An 11,016-nucleotide genomic window follows, 5' to 3' on the forward strand; every position below is an offset into this window, starting at 1 on the left:
GCTTTTTCTGGTGTGACAGTGGATGGAGATTTATTTTGATCAATGGCTCTCAACTCTTGGTTGGTGTAGAATGTGAGAGATTGGAAAAACAAGTGCACTTTTTTGCTTTCTTGTCCTAGAAGCTTCTCTAATGTTCAGGTTTTTACTTATAAAGCTTAGAAAAACAGGATCTTTTCGGTTTGACTGGCAGTTTTTTCTAGCGGTGTCATATGAAATTGTCACCCAATAATTATGACCCTAGTATCGATCTATTGCATTTCAATCTGTTTTAGGGTTAGGGGAAGGGTATCTTTTTTTCTTCACAAATGTAAATAAACCCAATCTGTTTCTTAAACGAGGGACATATTCATACGGCACAGAATGTTTTCACCTCAATAGACGTCATTGATTGGTTGAAATTGCAGAAATTGAAGAAAAAAAACAACAAATATCTTACAAACTATAGAATTTTCTCAATAAAGCCAAGAGAAAAAGATGTTTTATAAACACATTCTACCAGTATATGAAGTTTAAAAGTGTTTAGTTATTTGGAAATTATTTTAAAAAACTGCCGGTCAAACCAAAAAGATCCGAAAAACAAGCTAATGGCAGATGGGTTGTTGTTTAGTGGGTGTAAAAACTAGATTTTATATGTACCTGAAACCACCTGCAGCTGATAAAGAATTACAGTTTCTCATACATAATACAGTACCAGGCCAATTATTGGGAAAAATTGAGACTGGAAGTTTCTTGAATTTCTGGATTTTCTGGAGACAAGTCTAAATATATGCTTCAAATATAAAGTAAGCTATGCTAAGTAAAGAGCTAAATTGTATTTAACAGATTCAAATTAATACACCTGTAAAGTAGGGTTTGTTTGATATTTATTAATCCACTTAAAATCATTAAAATAATATTGTACTGTACCATGTATGCAATATTTTGTTAAGATACAGGTTCAAATTAATACAAGTCTAATGCTGAACATGTTTGATTCTTATCAAATCACTTAAAAACAAAGAACGAAATGATTTTTAACTCACCATATGCAAATTAACCAACTTCAGAAACAGGGTTAAAGCAGCAAGCTGGCAGAAATGTTAGCATGCCGGGCAAAACGCTTAGTGCTATTTCGTCTGCCGCTACATTCTGAGTTCAAATTCTGCTGAGGTCGACTTTGCCTTTCATCCTTTCGGGGTCAATTAAATAAGTACTAGTTACGCACTGGGGTTGATATAATTGACTTAATCTGTTTGTCCCTTCTGTGTTTAGCCCCTTTTGGCTAGTAAAGAAATAAGAAACGTTAGCACGCCAGGTGCGCTACGTTCTGAGTTCAAATTCTGCCAAGGTCAACTTTGCCTTTCATCCTTTCGGGATTGATTAAATAAGTACCAGTTACGCACTGGGGTCGATATAATCAACTTAATCATTTTGTCTGTCCTTGTTTTTCTCCTCTATGTTTAGCCCCTTGTAGGCAATAAAGAAATAAGAAACGGTTTGTTTACTCAATACAGAGTACAGCGTATTGCACAATATTCCTGAATTTCCGAAAATTCTTGATTTCTAGAAGCCTGTTAAGAGGTCAGGTACTGTTTATATGTGTATAAATGTATCTCTATATGTATACACACATGCACACCGAGATTATGGTTTGGGTATTATCCATGGGTGTGATGGTCACACCCTTGATAAATTTAGGAAACGACTTATTTCTACCTTTAGCCAATTAGGCCTTAAAATTACAGTAGCTACTAATCTGTCTGTGGTTGATTTTTTTTCTAGATGTTTCCCTAGACCTGAACTCTTCTTCATATAAACCTTTCCATAAACCTTATGAGAAACTTGTCCTATATACATAAAAAGTCTTGTCACCCCACTGTAATTTTTAAAAACCCCATTTCTGTAATAATGCCCCAGCCGACAGTTGATTCAAAGATAAATTAATATATAACCCCTCTAATATTAATCAGGATAATAATAGACTTCAAAATAAGCCAAGAAAAATTATTTGGTTTGTCCCTCCCTTTTCCCTTAATGTAAAAACTAACATAGGTAAAAAGATTTCTGTCTCTCCTAGACAAACACTTTCCAACCACTCACAGATACAGGGAAATATTTAATAGGCATTCTGTGAAATTATCATATAGCTGGTGCTTTAATATGAAGAGTATCATTACACGTGGTCAATACCAAGAGCCTATATCCAGTTATAACTGTCGGGATCAAGGATCCTGTCCACTTGGCCAATGATGAATGATTATATCTATCATATATGAGGCAGAAGATACTGCAATCCTAAATAATAATACAACGGATATGAAGACCTATATTGGATTATGTGAAGGAGAATTTAAAAATTGCTATGCCTATCACATAGCCTCCTTCCAACATTATGTCAATATTGGATTATGTGAAGGAGAATTTAAAAATTGCTATGCCTATCACATAGCCTCCTTCCAACATTATGTCAAAAGCAAAGCTACTAAGTTGGCTAGCTACATATGGAGTTTGAAAGATAATGAAACACCACATGTGATTAAGTGGAAAATAATTGAGAAATCCATACCTTATGTTAATGGATTGAATAAGTGTAAGTTATGTTTAGCTGAAAGACCTCATCCTTTTCAGACCTAATTTGCTACTGATCTCTAGGTCTAAAATTTTCAGTGGTTGTAAACATATGTTGAAGTACATACTGGAGAATTCTGCCTATACCTGGTTAACTAGAGATGTCTAGCCTTGTAATTTAAGGTCTAAGGAGGGTACCTCTTACCTTATTTACTTTTTCATTTTCCGTCTTTTTAACCTTCCACTTTTTCTATATGCTTCCTTCTCAACTGTTAATGTTTCTTCTCTGATTCAATTTTTAGCTCCTTACAATATGTAGTTTGTGCCTGATAAATATGTTTGAGGCATTTCTCAACATATGAAACTATTAGTAGCTCATAATAACCTGTATTGTGTCTATTAAATAATATTTATCTTTCACCAGATAGACTACGTTTTTATTTGTTGATCTTATTATCCTGGAACAGTACATTTTATATATATATATATTAGGTATGGTTATGAAGCAGTGTGGTTAAATTTTCTTCCAACCATGTGGTCTAGGGTTCAGTCCCTCTATTATAGCACTGAGCTGACCAAATCCTTGTGAATTGATTTAGACTGAAACTAAAAGAAGCCTATTGCATGCACGCACGTTTGTGTTTAGATCTCCTTGTCTTGCTTGACATTACATGATAGTTGTAAATGAGGAGATTGGGAGGACACCTTCCAATCTTCTGCGGAGACATGTCTGGCTATGGGGAAATATTATCTTGGAAATGGATGAGATTCGGTGACAGGAAGGGCATCTGGCTGTAGAAAATCTCAACAAACTCTCTGATCAATGCAAGCATAGAAAGTGGATGTTAAAATGGTTATGTGTATGTGTGTGTATATGTGTATGTAATATGTATGATACACACACACAGCAAGCTTTCACTTTCCATCTGCCAAATGTACTAAAATGACTTTGGTCAGCCCAAGTCTGTAGCAGAAGATATTAGCCAAGTTGCAATACAGTGGGACTGAACCCAGATCCATATGGTTGCGAAATGAACTTCTTCACCACACAGCTGTCTATATGATATTTATGATGATTACATATATACAGGCCAAAGGCTTTTTAACGTGTTAGTCCCTGCTGCATATACAAAATCACAATTTCTAATACACTCAGTGTGTCTAATTTATCTATAATTTATTCGTTCAAATAAGGTAGTCAAATTATATTTGCACAAATTAAAAACCTTATTTATCCTTGAATTTAATTATTATTTAAAAACAAAACAAAACATAATATTCCTAAATCTAGTCTTCATTCAACTCTTTAAATGCATAGAATCAGAAGAAAAGACCAAATCAACAACAGCCTGTATTCAGTGGCTTCGTTTAATTTACAAACTCAAAAAGCATCGAGTCCACACTGTAAAGTGGTTGGCATTTGGAAAGGCATCCATCTGTATAAAGTAGTTACTATTAAAAAAGGCATCTAGCCTCTAAAATCTGTACCAAAACAGACCTTGCCAGTGCTGGTGCCACGTAACATGCACTCAGTCCATTCTGTAAGGTGGTTGGCATTAGGAAGGGCATCCAGCTGTAAAAACCATGCCAAAACAGACAGTGAAACCTGGTGCACTCTACTGGCTTGCCAGCTTCTGTTAATCCTTTCGTTACCAACCCGGCTGAAACTGGCTCTGGATCTGAGTACAAATGTCTTGTTTTCATAAGTTTTGAATTAAAATCTTCCACCAAACCTTAGTCACAATTTATGTTCCTGACATTGGCTGAATGATAACTAAGTTATTTTACTAAATTCTTTGTTATATTTAAAGTAATTGAAAGAAACACAGAGCATCTCAAAATACATACAGTAACGAAAGGGTTAAACCATCCAACCCATGCCAGCATGGAAAATGGACATTAAATGATGATGACATCAACCTAAACCTTGGAGAGTCACTTGATTTTTTTCCCCCCACTGTTTTACTCATCTGTTTTACAGTTCAGAAGCTAGTCTGCAAGATAGTGACTTGATACAACATCATTGTGTGAACAGAAGTGACCACCACAGGTTTTTCTAGTCTCCAGACGCTAAGTAATCACAAGTTCCTTCTGCATGTCATAGTGTAATGATAATGTAATTATAATTATACAGTAGGTCAGTCTTCCTTAAATGCATGTTCCTATAATTTTGTTATACTATGTCTGATTGTGAATTTCTCTGTATGTCGGAGAGATCCTGTTCCACCTTGGTCAGTTTCGAAATACAATAAAAGCAATTTCTTGTGATACGTTATTCTTTTATTTATTTTGTTTGTTTCAGTCATTGGATGGCTGCCTTGAAGAGTTTAATCAAACAAATTGACCCCAGTACTTGTTTTTAAGTCTGATGCTTGTTCTGGCCATCTCTGTGGTTGAAATATTATGTTACTATGACATAAACCAAACCACACTGCTACTCTGCATTGATAAGGGGCAAATACCCTGAAATATGTGACCACCACAGTACCCTGACCCGCAAGGGGAAGCGGTTGACCTCCTCTGTTCGAAGGGTTATAATGGACACAGGTTCATGTGTCATATAGCTAGCTAGAGGCGATGGCCTCTTGGAGCTAATCAACGGCAGTTTTCATCCTGTATTTATAGACTTCCATATTAGCTTGGCAATAACTATTTATATATATCATTGCTTTTCAAACTTTTTGCTGGAGCGGAACCCCAAGGAAACATTCCACTGGCTCGAGGAACCCCTGTGCAATAATTTAATATTCTTATGCACACATATCTGCACAGGAGAATTAAAAATTACTGTCGGTTTTAGCATTTTTGTAACTTCTTGCGGAACCCCTGGACTGTACTGGAAGAACCCTAAGGTTCCACGGAAACCTGGTTGAAAACCACTGATATATATATATATATATATATATATATACACGTATATATGATGGACTTCTTTCAGTTTCTGTTTACCAAATCCATTCACAAGGCTTTGGCCGGCCCGAGGCTGTAGTAGAAGACACTTGCCCAAGGTGCCACACAGTGAGACTGAACCCGGAAGCATGAAACCTATATAGCTCATACATGTACCCTGAATGTAGTTTTACAAGAATTTTTGATAACTTTTTATACATCATCAGAAAGGTAAGATATCAGTGTCCACCTACGATGACATGTTTTGATTAAAATGGGAAGTTGTGGAAGAGGGAAACCCAGGAAGACATGGGACGAAGTATTGAAGACTGATCACAAAGCGCTGAGCCTTACAAAGGAGATGAGAGAGGATCAAGATGTGTGGCACATTGCTCTTACTTACTTGTACTTGTGGGGACATTCACCCTGGGCGGGTTGAGTCGGCTTCTTCTACCACCCTCGAGGCATCTCAAACCATGGCAGCCCACGCACGACGGTCCTGCGCCAGTTCACTGGAGATAGTGAGCCAGTCACGGTTCCATTGGCGCAGGTCGACCACCTGCGGTCTCGTGAGCACGGAGAGATCCTCCTTGATCGTCGTAGCCCAGGTCTTCAGCTGCCCGCCCGCACGTTTCTGCCAGTTGGGAGAAGGACATCACGGCTCAGTTCATCCACCGGACGCCTACATGCATGGCCAAACCATGAATTCTCAATGGCACATTGCTCTACTCAAGACTTGCCCATCACAACAGAATTGGCATCTTAAAACCAAGGTTCCACATAAACAGCATTGGTGTCGGTACTGGTGCCATGTAAAAAGCACTGGTGAGGGTACCATGTAAAAAGTACTCAGTACCCTTTGTAACGTGGTTGGTGTTAGGAAGGGCATCCAGCTGTGGAAATCAAACCAAAACAGACTATGGAGCTTGGTGCGGTCCCTAGCTTTGTCAGCTCCTGTCAAGCTGCCCAACTCATGCCAGCATGGAAAACAGATGTTAAATGTTGATGATGATGATACTACAGTATACGTATGCCATTCGTATTTCATTTTTTTAGTATACAGGTCTTAAGTTTTGAGTAAGGTACAAAAACAAAGCATTGAACATGATTACAGGTAAGTAGAATGAAAACTGAGAAAAAGTCAGCATTTTAATTTTAAAGTAACGAACAACTAATGGTGGTAGCCATGTTACACTCAGAGCTGGAGGTGAAATTCAGATCTCATATTAAAATAATATTTTGTGCTTACTGTACAAAAACCAAAACAAAACACAATCACAGCTTAAAACTCACAGGTCATAACAACACACAATAGCTTTAAAAATTACATGGGTATATATTAAATTGTAAAAATAATGGAAAATGGAGATGTATGAGAGTATTAATTCCAGTATGGAAAACATGCATACGTGCTTGTATTAATATGTATGATCAACTATATTCAATAAAATTGTATATTCACAGATTAGTACAAATAAAGAAAGCTAGCTCATCAGATCACCAGATTCTCTGAATCCGCTTCTTATAGCATTCATTTATATGTACATATCTATATCTCTCTATTTGTCTGTCTGTCTGTCTATCTATATGGGGTAGGTGTAACTCTGTCATTGTCTTGAAATCATGTGAAAATTGTAAATGAGCATCACATATGTAGAAGTGGTGTCCTTCATTTCTGATCTTCAGCAAAAGCTTGTCCATCTATGAGGATTTGGAAACAGGTGAGGTTTGGCAACAGCAAAGGCATCCACCTGTCAAAAATGTATAATCTTTTAATCTTTTTACTTTTTACAATCATTGGACTATGACCATGACGGAGCACCACCCTGAAGTAGTCTAGTCAAGTGAATTGACCTTAGTACTTACTTTTTTATTCTCCTTTGCTGAACTGCTAAGTTATTGGGACATAAATACACCAACACTAGTTGTCAAGCATTGGTGGGGGACAAACACAGACACAAAGACACTCTTTTACTTGTTTCAGTCATTTGACTGTAGCCATGCTGGAGCACCACCTTTAGTCAAGCAAATCAATCCCAGGACTTATTGTTTGTAAGCCCAATACTTATTCTATCGGTCTCTTTTGCTGAACCACTACGTTACAGGGACGTAAACACATCAGCATCGGTTGTCAAGCGATGTTGGAGGACAAACACAGATGCACAAACAAATACACACACACGCACATACATGTATATATATACATATATACAATGGGCTTCTTTCAGTTTCCGGCTACCAAATCCACTCACAAGGCTTTGGTCGGTCTGAGGCTATAGTAGAAGACACTTGCCCAAGGTGCCATGCAGTGGGAATGAACCCAGAACTATGTGGTTGGTAAGCAAGCTACTTACCAAGCAGCCACTCCCATGCCTATTCCCATAAATATTTATTTCAGTTTCCATCTACTAAATTTTGTTGGCCCGAGGCTATAGTGGCCCAAAGGTGTCATGTAGTGGGACTGAACCCGGAACCATGTGGTTGGGAAACAAGCCACTTATCACACAATCCTGCCTATGCCTATGTATCTCAGCAAATTCCATCCAACCCATGCAAGCGTGGAAAAGTGGACGTTAAAACAATGACGATGTTGACATTTATTTTGTGAGTGGATTTGACAGACGGAAACCGAAAGGAGTCCATCGTATATATGTATATATATAGATGTATGTGTGTCCGTGTTTGTCTCCTCAACATCGCTTGACAACAGATGCTGGTGTGTTTACGTCCCCGTAACTTAGCGGTTTGGCAAAAAAGACCGATAGAATAAGTACTAGGCTTACAAAGAATAAGTCCTGGGGTCAATGTGCTCGACTAAAGGCGGTGCTCCAGCATGGCCACAGTCACATGACTAAAACAAGTAAAAGAATCTGGCGCTGTTCAGAAAATCTTAGGAGAACGAACTAAATCTTGCAACTACAAAGCTTGTAAGATCGTTGTATAGTCAACTAGTAAACGTGAACGACACTATTTCATGATAGATGTATAAATACGTAATAAAATAACAGAAGATAACAATATCTACACATCCAAAAGAATTGTGCGCCCGCAGAGGGACTCGAACCCGCGACCCTCAGATTAAAAGTCTGATGCTCTACCGACTGAGCTATGCGGGCGGACTCGAAAAGTGATTTGAATAATAATAATTTTAATCGAGTGTATGGGCATATTTTCAACATATTGCGAAAATAATGATTTTTATAATTTATCTTACAATATTGTCGCATATTTTATATATTATATTATGTAATCGTTTACACTGTACAGTTTACACCGGTTTATGAAAATGAATAAATACGAAACTGTTAAGATAGTATGTGTCAGCAAACACTAAAAACAGAATGGTTATAAAAATGAAATAATCTATTCATTGTCTGTTCTTTTTTTTTCTATCTCTCTCATACACACGAAAACATAAATTATATATATATATATATATATATATAGATAGATAGATATAGCCAGCCGTTTACCGGACGAGACCAGAAACACTGGAAACTAGTATTTGTGGACTTCACAGCTGAACAAAAGTTGTCAGCCGTATTTTTATTACATATTTGTTATAATCATATATTACTGAATTATTTGCTTTATATAACGTGTATATTCATTATACACGCTTCATGTCACATGTTCATTCGTCCAGCCTTTTGTTACCATATTTCTGTTGAAAATGCACTACCGTTAATTAATTTTTAAAATACCGAGGAGTTTCGTGAGATAACTTTGTCCTGGTAATTTCTTTCCTATTTGATGTTCGTAAAATCATAGGGATCCAAAAAGTTTATTTCAGTTAAACATTTCGGGTACTACTTAAAAAGTGCGGTCCCGGTGCACGCACTCGCGCATCCGCGCTAGCTAGTCGTGACTAGTCGATCCTTTGTGTTTTATTTACTTTACTCTTTTACTTGTTTCAGTCATTTGACTGCGGCCATGCTGGAGCACCGCCTTTAGTCGAGCAAATCGACCCCGGAACTTATTCTTTGTAAGCCCAATACTTATTCTAACGGTCTCTTTTGCCGAACCGCTAAGTGACGGGGACGTAAACACACCAGCATCGGTTGTCAAGCTATGCTAGGGGGACAAACACAGACACACAAACACACACATACACATATATATATACATATATACGACAGGCTTCTTTCAGTTTCTGTCTACCAAATCCACTCACAAGGCATTGGTCGGCCCGGGGCTATAGCAGAAGACACTTGCCCAAGATGCCGCGCAGTGGGACTGAACTCGGAACCATATGGTTGGTTAGCAAACTACTTACCACACAGCCACTCCTGCGCCTTTGTTTTAAATAAATTATTTACTTTGTGTAAAAAAATTATTGGAGGTTCGCCATGTGTTTTATTTACTTTGCTAGGTAGTCTTTGTAGGATCGACTAGTCACGACTAGCTAGCGCGGATACATGAGTACGCGAGTGCGCGCACCGGGACCACTCTTCTTAATTAGAACCACATTTCGTAATTATAAATGATACACACTTCGAACAGTGAGTAAAAAGGTTTGGAAAATGTTAGTTTTACTTTGAATAGAGTTTCACCCTGGGCACATGTGAGAATTCTTGGAAAGAATTGATTATCTACAGATCTAAGTATTTCGTTGGGGTTCAAGTCAAGGCGGCGAGCTGGCAGAATCGTTAGCACGCCGGGCGAAATGCTTAGCGGTATTTCGTCTGCGTTACGTTGTGAGTTCAAATTCCGCCGAGGTCGACTTTGCTTTTCATCCTTTCGGGGTCGATAAATTAAGTACCAGTTACGCATTGTAATCGACTTAATACCTATGCCTGTCCTTGTTTGTCCCCTCTGTGTTTAGCCCCTTGTGGGTAATAAAGAAATAGGTATTTCGTCTGCATTACGTTGTGAGTTCAAATTCCGCCGAGGTCGACTTTGCCTTTCATCCTTTCGGGGTCGATAAATTAAGTACCAGTTACGCACTGGGGTCGATGTAATCTACTTAATACCTATGTCTGTCCTTGTTTTCCCCTCTTTGTTTAGCCCCTTGTGGGTAATAAAGAAATAGGTAATTCGTCTGTCTTTATGTTCTGGGTTCAAATTCCGCCGAGGTCGACTTTGCTTTTCATCCTTTACCGTCTGTCTTTGTTTGTCCTCTCCGTGTTTAGCCCCTTGTGGGTAGTAAAGAAATAGGGATTCACACAATAACGGAACAGCAGGGCGTCCACGAGACATGCTAATCGAGTTGAAATGAAATTGAAACTAAAACAAATTCGATTTTACGAACATCAAATAGGAAATTACCCTTTGTCCTAATTAGGCTGATTCAAATTCCGCCGAGGTCGACTTTGCCTTTCATCCTTTCGGGGTCGGTAAATTAAGTACCAGTTACGCACTGGAGTCGATGTAATCAACTTTATCCGTTTGTCTGTCCTTGTTTGTCCCCTCTGTGTTTAGCCCCTTGTGGGTAGTAAAGAAATATATTATGATGGAACGTTTTAAATTTGAACAATTCAAAGTATGAAGTTTGTGTCATACATCTAAGGGAAGTCTAAAAGAAAGGCAAAAAATATTGGATAATGTATTCTTAGCTACACTATGCCTAAGAGAAGGTTG

General features: G+C 38.0%; 1 protein-coding gene and 1 non-coding gene across 2 annotated transcripts in view; one reads left to right on the forward strand and one right to left on the reverse strand.

Moving 5' to 3' along the window:
• LOC115219271 (zinc finger protein 2 homolog) overlaps nucleotides 1–280 on the forward strand; it is an 11,912-nt gene extending 11,632 nt beyond the window's left edge. The window contains exon 2 of the mRNA XM_029789433.2: nucleotides 1–280. This exon is cut by the window's left edge and continues 1,130 nt beyond it. The gene's annotated coding sequence lies outside the window, so the exon portion shown is untranslated.
• Nucleotides 281–8,479: 8,199 nt separating this feature from the next.
• On the reverse strand, nucleotides 8,480–8,552 carry Trnak-uuu. The gene has a single exon. It is a non-coding gene; the product is annotated as a tRNA-Lys (tRNA).
• Nucleotides 8,553–11,016: the final 2,464 nt, after the last annotated feature.

Source organism: Octopus sinensis, linkage group LG14 (genome assembly GCF_006345805.1).
Source record: "Octopus sinensis linkage group LG14, ASM634580v1, whole genome shotgun sequence".
Classification (NCBI taxonomy): Eukaryota; Metazoa; Mollusca; class Cephalopoda; order Octopoda; family Octopodidae; genus Octopus; species Octopus sinensis.